Genomic DNA, 16,031 nt, shown 5'->3' with positions numbered 1-16,031 from the left:
GAGGGGTGGAGCAGATGTTGACTTCATCTGGAGTCCCCTGAGAGGAGCCCGCAGATACGACAGGCAGCTGCACTGCTGACGTGAGGTCGCCCTGGACCTCCCTGCTCACCGTGGATGGATGGGCAATGAGCTGGGAAGCTTGAAGCCCAGACCATCTCCCACATTGGCACTGACCAGCTGTGGCCACTGGCACTGTGAGAGCTTGCAGGTCCGAGTGTATCCCCAGGAGAAGCTGCTTGTTCTCCTGGAGGACCCTCTCCATGAGAGTCGCCACTCTCTCCATGGAGGAAGCATGACGCTCTGACATGAGGCTCATTACATCAGTGATGCTCCGTGTGGACTCCTCCACCACAGACACCAAGTGAAGCATAGTCTCATGTATCACTCCCAGATGTTCCCGCACGCCTGGCCGCATTTCCTGCAGCTGCTGCATGGCGGACAACTCCAGAGGCACATCATCACCCCCGACTCAGTATGTGCCTGGTCCCCTGCAGTCCTCCGACTGCTGGCGCCATCGGCACTCTCTGTCTCTGTCAGCTCCTCCAGCGATTGTGAAGTGCCGTCTCCACTGTGCCCCAGGACACTAGCCGATGGTGCAATACCCTCCGAGGTGCTAGTATCTGCGCTGGTGCCTGCCTTACTGAAATGGTGTGACGCAAGTGACACTTGAGGGCCCTCAGGTGTGAGAGGGGGCATCTGGATTTCCTCCTGGTGGACAGGCTCTGATGATGCTGAAATTGACAACAAGGACAGTGGATCAGTTAATGTGCACACAGTGACACACTTCATCCCTTTCCCCCTGGCTTATTATGCACTCAACCTTCCAGAACCTAAGGAGATGAATATTGCTGGGGTGGCAAATAGTTAGGATGATACCTTTACATTACAGGCAGATACAGACAGGCTGGTCAGATGGCCTAAGGAATGCCAAATGGAATGTCATGTGGATAAGTGTGAGGTGCTGCACTTGGACAGGATAAACACGGGAATACACGAGGAATGGTAGGACTGTGGAAAGTAAGGAGGATCAGAGGGACCTTGCTGGACATGTCGACAGGCCCGTTAAGGTAGCGGGACAGGTACATAAGGCGTTTAAGAAGGTAAATGCCATACTTACCTTCATTAGCTGAGGAATAGAATATAGGAACAGGAGGTCATGTTGCAAATGCAGAAAACACTGCCTAGGCCACAGCTATAGTTCTGTGTGCAGTTGTGATCAGCGTTTCAGGGGAGGGATGTGATTGGAGTGGAGAGAGTGCAGAGGTCACTGACCAGGGTGCTGGCTGGGCTGGAGAGTTTGACTTATGAAGAGACATAGCATAGACTGGGGTTATTTCCCCTGGAGCAGAGGAGATTGGGGGGTGACATTATTGAGGTTTATAACATTATGAGGGGCATAGATAGGGTCAACAGAAAGGAACATTTCCCCTTGGCGGAGGGATGAGTAACCAGGTGGCATCGATTTAAAGTAAGGGGCAGGAGGCTGACAGGTGATGTGATGAACAACTTTTGCACACAGAGTGTGTTGGGAATGTGGGAGGCACTGGCTGAATGGGTTGTGGACGCAGAAACCCTCCTAACATGTAATAAGTATCTAGATGTGCAGTTGCGTTGCCATGGCATACAAGGCCATGGGGATAGTGGTGGGAAATGGGATAAGGCGACTTTGGAAGGTGCTGGACGCGCGCCTCTCCGAAGTGCTGAGGGACCTTTGTGTATGATCCACACCTCTGACTCTATCAGTCTGTGAATGAGCAATGTTGCAACAATAACAAATTAAACAATCATCAGTGCTATGGATGGTGGGAGGACAGAGCGGATCTCACTGTTGGCCTCAGATACCTGGCCGTTCCACCCCAGCCTCACTGACACCAGTGGACCTGGGCAGATGCCACCTCTCAAGCTCCAGGGCCTCCTGCTCAAAACGACTTAAATTCATCAGCTGGGCCTGGCTGCCTCCAGTCCTCGAATACTCAGACGCATTGTGAGCATTCTTCTCCTGAAAAACAGAGAAGACCACTCATTGTGGCTAATCGCACATGGACTCTGTACGCGCACACCGCACCCCAACCACAGTGGCTCATATCAGGCCTCCAGGGTCTCCTCTCCCCACTACTGCTGATCAGTCACACAAAGATAGTACGCCTGGTCCCAGCACCCCTCAACAGCCACCTTGGACACATTCTGCGTCCATCACTTTAGGAAACACATGGTTTTTGCTCCCATGGCAAGGAGGCACAACTAGGTGCAGCATCGAGGGCAACAGACGGCTCTTGGCCACGAGACCTTGAGGCTCCCCTTCCACCATCTCATCACCGTGAATAGGACATGTGTTGGAGTTCTGAGTATGCGTCTAGCTGAATCTCCTGCAGGTTGCCCCCAGGCTAGTCATGTGCGACGAAGAGCAACACATGGTGCGGGGGAGAACTCATCTCCTCATGAGCCACTCAGGCTGATGTAAGCATGGGCACTATCTGCTTGCCCACCCAGCGTACGATAATTGCCCAACATGCTTCAATGCAGTCACGACAGTAAGACTTGGTGGGGGGGGGGACTCAAAGGCTAAGGCTACCTGCTGGGTTAAATGCCCAACACCAACGGTACTCACCCTTCCAGAGCACAACAAATCATTGAAGCACCAACGGCACTGGATCCAGGTGCGCTGCACCATGTCACGGGAGCTCACCACCTCCGCCACCTCCTCCCAGACACGATTCATCATGTTGGGGAGGGCTCCTCCTCCTCCCATCCTGGGGGACCAACACCTCCCGCTGAGCTACCACCTCCTCGAGGAGGGCAACAAGGCAGTCATCAAAAAAACAAGGAGCGCATTGGCCTCCCCGCTGGCCTACCCTGCAGCCTGCCCTGCTCCTGGGGCAGTCCCTGCAGCCTGGCCCTGCTCCTGGGGCAGACCCTGCAGCCTGGCCCTGCTCCTGGGGCTGACCCTGCAGCCTGGCCCTGCTCCTGGGGTTGACCCTGCAGCCTGCCCTGCTCCTGGGGCTGACCCTGCAGCCTGCCCTGCTCCTGGGGCTGACCCTGCAGCCTGGCCCTGCTCCTGGGGCTGACTCTGCAGCCTAGCCCTGCTCCTGGGGCTGACCCTGCAGCCTGGCCCTGCTCCTGGGGCTGACCCTGCAGCCTGCCCTGCTCTTGGGACAGACCCTGCAGCCTGGCCCTGCTCCTGGGGCTGACCCTGCAGCCTGCCCTGCTCCTGGGGCTGACCCTGCAGCCTGGCCCTGCTCCTGGGACAGACCCTGCAGCCTGGCCCTGCTCCTGGGACAGACCCTGCAGCCTGGCCCTGCTCCTGGGGCTGACCCTGCAGCCTGCCCTGCTCCTCTGCCCTTCCCTCCAGCATGCCCAGCTCAGCCGACCCCCTGTGGTGTGACCTGGATGTGGCCATTGTGAGCGGCCTACAGGAGGCTGCCAGGCCTTTCTTTAAACAGACTGTCGGGTCGCCATTGGACCCGGTGGTCTATGCACGCTCGCTGCCGCCCGCACACTCCCGCTATCCACAGGAGTCGGAAATGCGCTGGGCGGACCTTTATTGGCCCGCCTGCGCAAAATGGCAGCGCGGCCTCGATTGCGGGCGCCTATCAGGTCCACGCCCGCCCGCGGCCACTCCTGCTCCACCCGCCCGATGGGTAGAAAATTCTGCCCTGGATCCCTGAAAGAGTTAATCCATTAATTTCCAGTTCCTTCCACTTTCCTGATAGCCTCTAATGTTTTTCTTTTTGGGATATTTATCCACTTTCTTTTCAGAAAAGATTATGATCTTGCTTCCACCACTTATAAAAAAAATTCTTTCCCAGGATGTGAGCATCAAGTAAGGCCAGCAATTGTTGCCCATCCCTAATTGCTCCTGAGGTGGTGAGCCACCTTCTTGACCCGCTGCAGTCCATGTGGTGTAGGTACACCCACAGTGCTGTTCGGGAGGGAGTTCCAGAGTTTTTACCCACTGACAGTGAAAGAACGGCGATATATTTCCAAGCCAGGATGATTTGTGCCTTGGACAGGAACTTGCAGGTGGTTGTGTTCCCATAAGTTTGCTGCCCTTGTCCTTCGAGGTGGTCGAGGTCACGCATTTGGAAGGTGCTGTCGCAGGAACCTTGCCGAGCTGCTATTTGTGCTGGGACTCATGCCTGAACAATTGCTATGGAATTACTAACTCGCTGACAAATGGAAACCAGTCTTCTCTATTTCACTCATCCAACTCCTTATTTGTTGTCAAAGGCCAAGGTGTGAAGTGATGGATTTTCCACTCCACTCGCCAAATACATTTTCTGTTCCTATAGAGTCAGATCAGTGTATGAAACACAATTGTAAAGGATATGAAGGCATCCTTGTATGGGGCATTGATATAAATCCTCAGATTGAGGTCTCTGTTGTTAAACATTGTTGTCAATGTTCCAACTCTTTGAAGATGGAGGGTCCATTCACTCTGGGGATAGTTGCCCACAGGATGAAGGACAGTGGCTTTTCAATCAGTGTGGCAATCATTTTGCTCTTGGCCAAGTAGGAAATGGTCAGGTTTTCCCAACCCCAATCCCTCATAGTATTCCAAGGAGATGAACCAGGGTCCCTTGCAGGGACTGTAGTATAAGGGTCTGGCACATATAGCAGTAATGTGGGACTGAGTACAGTACCACCCACACAGTGATGGAAGAGAACACATGACCCCCATTGAGCGGTCAGCCTAATGTTGGACAGAGCTGTGCGCACACACAAGCATGGAGACAATTTCTAGCCTGAACCCTTTACTGTATATATGTACATAGTTCTTGTAGTTAATAAATACATCCAGTTCACCTACTTAACACTACAAAGACTTCATTAAGACCTCCTGAACGGTATCAAAAACCCGACAACAGGGGTGACATTTTTTCCATAGGTCAGTCTTGATTATTCTTCACTTGACTGGGAAATTGGCATTTCAGATTATAAACAGGTCCAGACCATGGTTGGTGTAAAAAGCTGGCACACTAGTAATCCTTTCAAATGTAAATACTGTTCCAGACTATTGGCATTGTACAAAAAGGGGAAAAGTCAGGAATAAAAGGGTAGGTTGCAGGTCTCAATGGTCACACTAAAAAACAAAATTGCCCTAGAGAGGTGCATGACATTCAGTAATAATCCTTATTAGAAATATAATTGGATGATGAGACTGACCCAGGTGAAGTGTTGGGTCACTGTGCTGGTTGCTGTGCTTTCACACTAACTGGAGAGTTACCTTCTCCAAATGGCAAATGACGAGGTCAGAGATTAAATTGCAGCAATTAGACTTTCCCATATACCGTTCTGAGAGGCACTTGGATTTCCAGAGCTTTAAATTGAACTAATATTTGTTTTTGAACACTGCTGAGTCAACTGAACAAGAGTGCAATCCTCTGTAGTACACTGCAACATAAAAATAATTCACCAGGGTAACATCATTGCTTGTGTTTTCCTGTAATATCATATGGCTGCTGGATGTAGAAATATTTTAAAACTCCTATGCTTGCTTGAGACTAGATTTATTAATTTTGAATTTTGATTCTGGTATTTGTAACTTGAAACATGGTTTCGAGTGTTCTGAATCTCCATGGCTTGTGAGTCCACATAGACTGAACTAATTAAATCCAGTGCAACTGAGATTTATCTTGAACTTTATTAATTCCACTGATGGACGCGCAGAGTTGTGACACTTTGGCTGTTCAGTAGACCTCGTTTGAGTAGACCTATGAGAGATGGATCCTGAAGACATTTAATTATTGCTCAAGAAACTAATAATATTTCTGCAATCTTTTGCCCATCATATTTGATGGCTTAAATGTGAAAATCTGCATATATTAGTTACCCTAAATGACTAGCCTCTGCATTAATATATAATTAAATTACATTTTTTGAGCAGTGACAGTTGGAAATTGGTGGGTAAGAGAGGATTTATGTTCTTTTGTTAATGTTCTATTCACTGTTATCTGGCAGATGATTCTTAAGATGAAAATCGCAGGAATAATTAAGCTAAAGGTTCTTACTGCCTAATGATTTAAAACATGTAGGTAAATTATTTAAGGACTTACATATTAATTGATACTTAATATATTGTACAGAACATTGAATCAAATTATTAAACAGAGATAATGTTATCGGGAAGCTAAAATCAGATGGCAGCATAGCCTAATTGTATCTGTGTATGATTATTATGAAACAGGATATAGAAGTACAGTAAATTGATTTGTTAATGGTGACTACAGGAAAAATACTGATGCTGAGTTTATCAAGTGACACCCAATTCAACTTTGAATGGCAGATTAAATTAAAGCATTTAATGAGAACATGAATAGGAAAGTGCGTATCATGTCATTATTTATAATTCGCTAGCCCTGTTGATAGAAATCCCAATATTCACTGAGCACAGTTACCATGGGTCCGTGAAACAATATAATCAGGTGCCGGTTTTCAGTTCGGGCAGGCAGTGGGCAGAGATGCTTGTCTCCTGCCCGCTAGTACAGGCCAGAGGACTGAGAAATACTTTGTGCTGGAGTCTCGTTGGTCAGCTACCTAGGCTTTAAGGGAATCAGCGACACCTGCGTGGGATCTGTTTGAGATGGACTGGCAGTGGCCGGGCCTTTCTGGAGTTGCCTCCTTTGAGGATCCTTGGTTAGGCCGCTCCACGTACAGTTTAACTGCGGGCGGGTGTCATGAAAGTATAATAATTATCATAATATTATTGCGATTTATTGTAAACGTAGGTTAATGGTGGGGTGTGGATAGTTGCTCTGTGTGTGTGGGATTTAATTGCATTGGAGACAGCTGGCCTGGAGGCTTCTGAGTCATCATAAAGGAGCTAGGTTTGAAATGCTAAATACGTATATTGGCTGAAGCTTTAGAACGTGAGGTGTAACGAAAATTTGCATTTATAGATAAATTAAGGCAGTTTGAATTTAAAGGGGATGGTAGGATGTTACACCCAGCCAAAAGAAGTTAAGCCAAACAGTGTATTTATTTTTCTCAAAGGTTACTGATAAATTGAGCACTATGAAAAGATTTATATTATGAGAAAGGTAAAGTTCCTAAGACATATCGGGACAATGGAATTTGCATTAAAAAGGGAGAAACATATAGAAAGGAGATGAGGCAATGTGTCAGGGAGAAGGAATCCTAAGATCTAACACAAGTGTGAAAAGCCTCCAGCCTCTGTACATCAAGCTGCTGTCTACAGGAACTGAAGGTGAGAAAACTCACTGTGAAATCTGCTGTTCAGGGTAATGTGTTGCTGTGCCTGGGTCTGTTTAAATCTATTTGTTTTACTGTTGTTGCTTTAATGGGGGTGTAACTGGAAGCCAGATTAATTAGGGGTTTTAGGAGTAATTTGTAGACCTACGCATGTGCTTGAAATCTTTTCTTTTATTAATACATACTTAATTTAGTTTTGTAAAAGCCTCTGAAGTCACAGTAGCCTTATTACTTCTGAACTCAGGGCATGCATCTCGAAATAAAATACAGTTGTGACCGCGTGATCAAATTTCCCTCGTGGATTTGATCTGCCTGGCACACATCATCTGCCACGACATTACAGTGGGGTTCATGTGGCCCATGCCCTGTCCCCAAATTGCATCAGGATCCCATGTGCATCAGCGGACCATAGTTTGTCGAGACCATTGTTGTCCAATATGCTCTTCACTTGTCACATGTGGTGAATCAGCCACAGACAGGTGGCAAGTTGATGTTCTTCATCAGATGGACATTGGGACTCTATGGCTGTCCAGTTGACAGAGGATACAATTCCAGACTCTGTCTGACACAATCTGTGCCCAGGTCAAAAATGTGGAAAATCTTGCAGGAAAAATAATCCTTAGCATTAAAAAACTTTAGCTTTGCTCCATTAAGGTATGTAGTAAAGTGTCCCCCATGAAGAAAATAAAAGCATATTGAAATATTTTAGTTGCTAAACCACAACTGGATTGTGTGTAGTGATTAGTTGCTGCTACTAAAAACATTCTTTGAGAGAGTTGCTGTCACAGTGCAGTGCACTGTTGCTTACCTTTAGTCCTGACACTCAATTCTATGGTGTTTAATTGTTCCGTATTTGATTATGTGAGTCTGGAAACTGATCTATACTCACTCTGCTTGATTGGTTAAGCCTGGGTGTGGAATCAGAGCAAAGAAAACTGACACCACAGAAGCTACCGGAAGTTGGGCTGTAAGCTTGAGTGCAGACATTTTGTGATTGCAGAGATATTTTAAAACTCTTGTAAATAGAACCTGTTGCACAGTTAAAAACTAGTGTCATTGCTCTGAGATATTTAAATATACAACAAATCCCATTACATTTCTGAAAGATTGTTACAAGGTTCACCCGCATCTTTTGCGCATATTTTGTGTCATGCGGCGAATATGGTGAACTGATGGCCAGAAGTTTGGTGAACATCGAAATCCTATTGGACAACACTGGCCTAGACTACCAATAATGAAGGACCCCCCCACCCCCATCAAAATGTTGGCCACTTGTAACTTCTCAAAGAAAAATTTGACTAGGTTTGTTGGGCCTGACCTAACCATTATAAATCCAAGCCATCTCTCTCTGATTAGATGAAGCCACTAAGAATATTGGGCTTTCTGCGGAGGATTAAATTGTGAGTTACCCATCCTCGTCCCAATTCCTGCTGAAGACTGTGATAAAAACGGTGACCGTGCAGGCAGGAAAATTGCCGACGCAAAGTGGTGAAACATTTTCACTTAAGCCCCCCGTTCCAAAATATTAATGTTAAATCAAAACTTTCTCTAAAACAAAATATGAGTGGAATATCGGCTTTGGCAGGACAACCATGAGTAATGATGCAATTTTCATCTGTGTCATCTCACATATGAAATACGTGATCTTGATATATTTTATAATGTTGGCGGAATAGCCAACTTTAACTGACTGTCATTTATCAAAATCTCGAAAAAAAAAAATTGATGAGGTAAACAAATTGCTGGTATGACTTTATTGAACAAAGTAAATTGATCTGCCAAGACTGTAGGCAAGGGAAGGTGGCTATCTGGTAACAGTTATCTTTCTCTAACCCAATCCTGAATCATGTAGACTGATGATCTACGGTGTTTATTTCCCCATTTGCGTTCTCCAGTATGATTTTTATTCAGCAATTCCTGACGTGTGCTGCCTGCTTGCAAAATAATTTGGAACTTCAATGTGAAATTCGAGTGGCGCATTAAACACTTTTTGTTAAAAATCCACTCTTCCGTTTGGCCGGCCCTGATGGACAGGATTTTAACTCTTTCTGAAATTGCTTTCTAATTTGTAACTCAGTGTTTTGTCCCTGCATGGTTCAGGGGACAATTTGACAGCCAGCAAAATAGATGGTTGTTAGGGGTCAACCAGCAATAAGTTGTATAATATTTCCAGTTTGTTGGAAACCATGGATCCAACAAACCCATTAAATAGTCTTGTCCAAAGGAACGGAACTTTTTTTAGAAAAAAGATCAGGACCCTGGGTGGAATTTTATGGTTCCCCCCCAACCCCCCACCGCCTCCACCATCGCCTGCGGCATTTTCTGGTCCTGCCGAAGCCAATGGACATTTGGATGGCTCGTCGCATTTACCCCTGCCACAAAGGGGCTGTTAAAATTGTATCCTTTTATAAAAGGCACGTTGCTTTATTATAGAAATGAGAGTCAAATAAAATTATAGATTGAGAAATGGTGTGATTGGTTGGACTGCATGCACCCCTGTGACATAGGAAAGGTGTTAGATCGATGGCAAGTTTAATCCTCCTTATTAGAAAAATAATGGGTTCACCAGCTTTCTGAAGGATGCAGCTTGTTAACAACCTTATTTGGCAGGAGAGGGTCAGGAAGTGTTAGAAATAAAACCATCACATAACGCAACCCAAATCCATTGTGTGCTCGCTTTCCACCAATTTTATGACGGGGGGTGGGGTGAGGGGGGTGGGGGTGAGGGGGAGTGGCCTGGTGCTCACAGGGTGGTATACTTCATTGTAATATTCAATAGAAGGAGATCATGGTGATGTCTCTAGACTAGTCATCCAAAGTTCCAGGCTAATTGTCAGAGGATACAGGTTCAAATCCCACCAGGGCAGCTGGTAGAATTTCAATTCAATGACTAAAAATTGAAAACTAGTCTCGATAATGGTGACCCATGGCAACTATCAGCAACATTTTCAAAAGTTCCCTAATGCCCTTCAGGGAGGGAAGTCTACCGTCCTTACCTGGTCTAGCCTACATGTGACACCAGGTCCATAGAAATATGGTTGACTCTTACCTGCCCTTTGAAATGTTGGGGAGAATTTTCCCCATGTTGGGTGGGCCGAGGGGGAGTGGGTGCGGGTGGTTGTGGACCTGATTGGGTCCGTGCCGCCATTTTACGTGGGTGGGCCAATTAAGGCCCGCCCAGCGTATGTCTCGACTCCTGAGGATAGCAGGAGTGGGTGGGCGGTGACGGGAGCGCACTGACTGCCGGGTCCAATGGTGACCCGGCGACCTGTTTAAATGAAGGTCTGGCAGCCTTTGCAAGGCTGCTCACAATGGCCGGCAGAAGGGCGCAGCAGAGGGCAACTGTGCAGCACGCAGGTCTGGAGGGTAGGTCAGTGGGGCAGGCCAGGCTGGAGGGTAGGGCATTGGGGCAGGCCAGGCCGGAGGGTAGGGCAGTGGGGCAGGCCAGGCCGGAGGGTAGGCCAGTGGGGCAGACCAGGCCGGAGGGTAGGCCAGTGGGGCAGACCAGGCCGGAGGGTAGGCCAGCGGGGCAGTGCATCCCTCATTTCTCTGACGAGTGCTTAGCTACCCTCCTGGAGGGGGTGGCAGCATAGTGGGAGGTCCTGCTTCTGAGGGACAGAAGGCGGAGGCCTCCCCACCTGACTAAACGTGAGAGGGAGGAGGTGGCCGAGAGTGTGAGCTCCCGTGATGTGGTGCGATGCACATGGGTCCAGTGTCAAAAAAGATTCAATGACCTCCTGTGCTCGGGAAGGGTGAGTACCATGTTGGCTGAGGTCACTTAATGCAGCCGTCGCCCTTTCCCCTTCAACCCTCACCCCCTTCCTGCACCCCCCACCCCGGCCCCCAGCAACTCTGAGTGCAGTTACTGCATTATATCCCTCGCTGGGTGGACGGGGACGGGGCCGTAAAATGCAGCGGGCCATTATAAACTCCATTGGCGACAGCGGGAACATCAAATCCTGCTGTCATAATATTCTGCCCATCGTGTGCAGCCGCAGCCACTGCGTCTACATCTTCTTCATCCACAGCGTCCCCCCTTTCCAGCGAGAGATTGTGGAGAGTGCAGCATGCAACCACTATCAGTGACACAAGATCTGGGGGGTACTGGACTGCGCCCCCTGAGCGGTCCAGGCATCAGAAGCGTGTGTTGAGAAGACCGATGGCTCTCTCCACCATAGCCCTTGTGGAGGCGTGGCTCCTATTGTACCGCTGCTCAGCTTCTGTTCTTGGATGGCAGAGAAACATCTGAGGGGATAGCCCTTGTCACCCAGCAGCCATCCATCCAACCGGGCTGGAGCACTGAAGAGCCCCGGCACCTGGGAGTGTCTGAGGATGTAAGCGTTGTGGGAGCTGCCTGGGTACCTTGCACAGACTTGTAGAATCAGCATCCTGTGATCACACACTATCTGCACGTTCATGGAGTGGAAGCCCTTCCTGTTGACAAAGGCACCGGATTCACCTGCTGGCGCCTTGATGGCCACATGTGTACAGTCTATAGCACCCTGGACGTGGGGGAAGCCAGCAATAGCCGTGAAGCCTCTGGCTCGCTGTGTCTGGCTGGCCTGGTCCCAGTGGTAGTGGATGAAGGTCAATGCCCGTCTGAACAGAGCGTCTGTCACCTGCTTGACGCAAGTGTGGACAGCTGATTGGGAGACTCTGCAAAGATTACTCACTGACCCCTGGAAAGAGCTGGAGGCATAGAAGTTGAGGGCAACTGTGACCTTTAGCGCCACTAGCATGGGGTGTCCACTCGCACAGTTGGCACACATCTCAGGGCCTATCATCTGACAGATGGAGGTGACGGTCTCCCTTGAGAGACCGAGCGTCCTTCAGCACTGCACCTCAGATATATTGAGGTAGCTGCTTTGCCGCCTGTAAACCCTGGCAGCAGGATAGTGGCATCTTCTGTGGTCCCTTCTGCCTTGGATTTCCTGCTGGCCCTGCGCCCCTTGTGCCTGCAACTCTCCTCCCAAAGGTGGCTCCCCTTGAGGCTGAATGTGGACTCCTGGCCTCCTCCCCCTTCCAGCCCTCCCTTCCTCCTCAGAGGAGGTGCCTCCAGTGGAGAGCACGACTCCTATTCCCAGGCTAAGGGAAGGCTTCCTGAAACCTGCAGGCCCCAAAAGGGATCTTCACTGTCGAGTCCTGACCTGAAGGCTGTTGCTCCTGTCCAAGCAGCAGGTATGAGTTTTGAAGTATTCCTGCTCGCACAGGCAAGTATCATTAACTTTTACAATTAAATATCTGACAGATAACATTCGCGACCCCACTCACCCCTCTTATCCCACCTGTGGATGAAGTTTATACAAATGTCTCCTACCCCCTGCCCATTGCACCCATGCAACGACCTGAAGATCACACGGGTCCTGAAAAATTTCAATCAATTGGCACCTCAAGGGCCTTAACTACACGATTAATTAATAGCGGGCGCACATCGGAGAACATCGCGCGCCCGCCCACCCAAATATTACGATGGCGCGCGGTGACGTCGGGATGCTCACCTGACATCACCGCGCGCCATTTTACACATCGGCATGCGGGTCCCGCCCCCGCACGCCAACGAGAAAATTCTGGCTGGTAAGTCACTCAGTTCAAGGGCAATGAAGGGTGGACAGCAAATGCTGACCCCGCCAGTGACATCTACATCCCATGAAAGAATAAATTTGAAAAAAGCATCAGGCTCTGACAGTGCAGCCAGGGGATATATCTAAATTAATCCAGGCCAGCTCGTCTTTCTAGGGCCTTGGAACCCCAGCAGCTAAATGGAGATGCAGGAAGTTGGATCCAGCAGGCAATTGCTTTTACAGCACTGCTTGTGGGCCGGGAGGGGTGGAGTGCTAACTCCATTGCCCCCCAGCCCCTCAATCAAATATTCTGTTGCCATCAGCCATCCGTGCCCCCCCGACCCCAATTCCTAAACCCTTGATCACTCCCTACGTGCCAAATGCCAGTCAGATTCTAACTCCCAACCAACACCCAGTGCTCCCTTGTTAATGATCTTTTTTTCCACTTGCTGTCCTGTCTCCCAGCCAGCTGGTTTATCAATCTGTGTGGGAAATGAAGGAGAAAACTAAAACGCATAATGAGATCCTACCATTGTATTTGGCATTTGGATCTCTCCTTTCCCAGAGCAAACAAGCTCCCTCCCTGTAAGTGTCAGGGTATTGGAATTAAATGTAGAAGAGGTGAAAAGGCTTTTCAGCCCAACTGGTGAATACCATTGTTAATACTTCATATCCCTCTATTTCCACTTCCCTATGTGTACAGCAAGCCTCCCCTTTAACGTGTCAATATTTTCTGCTTCTAACACTTCCTTGAAGTTATTGAACATTGCTCAGCCTATCTAGAAGGTGAATGCAGTGTCCTAGGCATGGTAAATAGATGCCCATGTCTGAGTTAGATAATTTCTTGATCGACAAGGGGGTTACGGGTTATAAGGGGCAGACAGGAAAGTGGAGTTGAAGCTACAATCAGATCAGTCATGATCTTATTAAATGGCAGAACAGGCTAGAGGGGAGGTAGTGGTGTAGTGGTATTGTCACTGGCTTGGTTATCTAGAGTCCCAGGGCTAATCCTCTGGGGACCTGGGTTTGAATCCCACCACAGCAAGTGGTGTAATTTGAATTCAATAAAAATCTGGAATTTAAACTCTAATGGTGATTGTTGTAAAAACCCATCTAGTTCACTCATGTCATTTAGGGAAATCTGCCATCCTTACCTATAACTCTAAACCTAGACCCCACAGCAATGTGGTTGACCCTTAAATGCCCCCTCAAGGGCAATAAATACCAGCTGAGCCAATGAATAAAAAAAATAGCCTATCCCTGCTGGTTCTTGTCATATTTTCACCACACTCTGTTCATATGATTATAAGAAATATAGCCTGCTCCACAATTCAGTAAGATCACAGCTGATCTGATTGTGGCCTAAACTCTGCTTTCTGCCTGCCTGTCCCCCTTGACTCCCCTGTAGATCAAAAAACTGTCTAACTCCTTATTCAATGACACAACCTCCACTGCTCTCTGAGGAAGATAATTCCACAGACTAATGACCCTTCTGAGAGAAGGAATTCCTCCTTATCTCCATCTTAAATGGGAGACCCATTATTTTGAAACTGTGCCCCCTCGTTCTAGATTCCACTATGAGGGGGAAACATCCTCTCAGCATCTACCCCATCAAGCCCCTACAGAATCTTGTATGCTTCAACAAGATCACCTCTTATTCTTCTAAATTCCAATGAGTATAGGCTCAACTGCTCAACCTTTCCTCATAAGACAACCCCTTCAACCCAGGAATCTTTGTGCAAAGAAGTGCTTCCTAAATTCCTTATTTGTTCCGTTAGGAGCTGTCTGTGCGCTCCCTTGTTCTGAACTCCCCCACGAGTGAAAAAAAAGCTTCTTTCACATCCATCCTCTTAAATTCCTTCGTGATTTTAAAGACCCCCTTCAGTAGATTTGGCGTTGGTACTGAATTAACATCCTGCCCAACCCCACCAGAAAGGAAAGAGAGAGAGAGAGACCGAGAGAGAGAGAGAGAAAGTAAGGGGGAGAAAGAGAAATACAGAGAGAAAAAGACAGAAAAATAAATATATATAGAAAGAGAGAAAAATAAAGGCTGGAGTTTTTTGGAGCCAAAAAACCTCATAAGACAACTCCTTCAACCCAGGAAACTTTGTGCAAAGAAATGCTTCCTAAATTCCTTATTTGGTGGGATCAGCTGTGGGTCAGCCAAAACTCCACTGACTTTCGGTGGGGATTGGAAGTTCCTGGTGGTGGGCAGGGCTGGTACATTCCAGCCAAAGAGAAAGACAGAGTGAGAGAAATATCGAGGGAGAAAGAGAAATCTGGCATGGGCGGCGGGAGGGGAGAGCGAGAAATATATAGACAGGGATAAATAAAGAGAGAGAGAGAAGGAAGAAAAGACTTGCATTCCAATAGTGCCTTTCATGATTTTGGGATGTCCCAAAGCGGTTTACTGCTAATGAAGTACTTTTGAAGTGTAGTCATTGTTGCAACATTGTAAAGGCTCTACTGCTCCCCAAACACACATCATTTCTGGGCTATAAAGTCTGACAAGCAACACCCTTCACCATTTTAGTTGAGGACTGTGAATTGACTTTCATTGCAATAAAAAAAAGTCACATTTACCCCTGAAGTTATGTTTGCACAGCAAGTGTCAACCCACCTCAAATTCAGTTTGAGTAATCCTAATAATAATCCTAGGCTAATCGCTCCGCAGCCCCTCAAAATTGCTTCTTCAAAGCAATTGGTTCTTACCGGGAGATATTCTACATGTGAGGCTGCTACTGCTCACACAGCCGTCTGTTTTAACGGTGGCCGCAGAAAGCATCGATCGCCATTGGAGCTCGCCCCAGTGAGTGACTCTTTTTGTAGTGTGAGATCAGGATGATCATATCAACATGTTTATAAAAAGTGTTTCTATTGAGACTGGGTCCAGATTATGGTTTGTTCAGTTGCCAAAGCAACTTTGATGCTTTTTAACAGGAAGCAGATTTCCTTCCCTATAGGGGCAATAGTGAACCAGATGGGTTTTTACAATAATCAGTGATTATTGTCATGGTCACCATTACTGGGACTAACTTTATTTTATTAATTGAATTCAAATTCCACCATCTTGAACCAATGTCCCCAGACCATTAGCCTGGGCCTCTGGATTACTAGTCCAGTGACATTACCGCCACACCACCATCGTCCCTGGAACAATGATGAAGGTGAGGGACAACCAAAAATGGACTGAGGAGCTTAATCCTAAGTAATATCTACTGTAGATGTGACATTAGCATGGCAAGTGCTTTTGGCTGTATT

The sequence above is a fragment of the Cetorhinus maximus genome, chromosome 7 (genome assembly GCF_964194155.1).
Source record: "Cetorhinus maximus chromosome 7, sCetMax3.hap1.1, whole genome shotgun sequence".
In the NCBI taxonomy this organism is placed as follows: Eukaryota; Metazoa; Chordata; class Chondrichthyes; order Lamniformes; family Cetorhinidae; genus Cetorhinus; species Cetorhinus maximus.
This window is presented reverse-complemented; position numbering follows the sequence as displayed.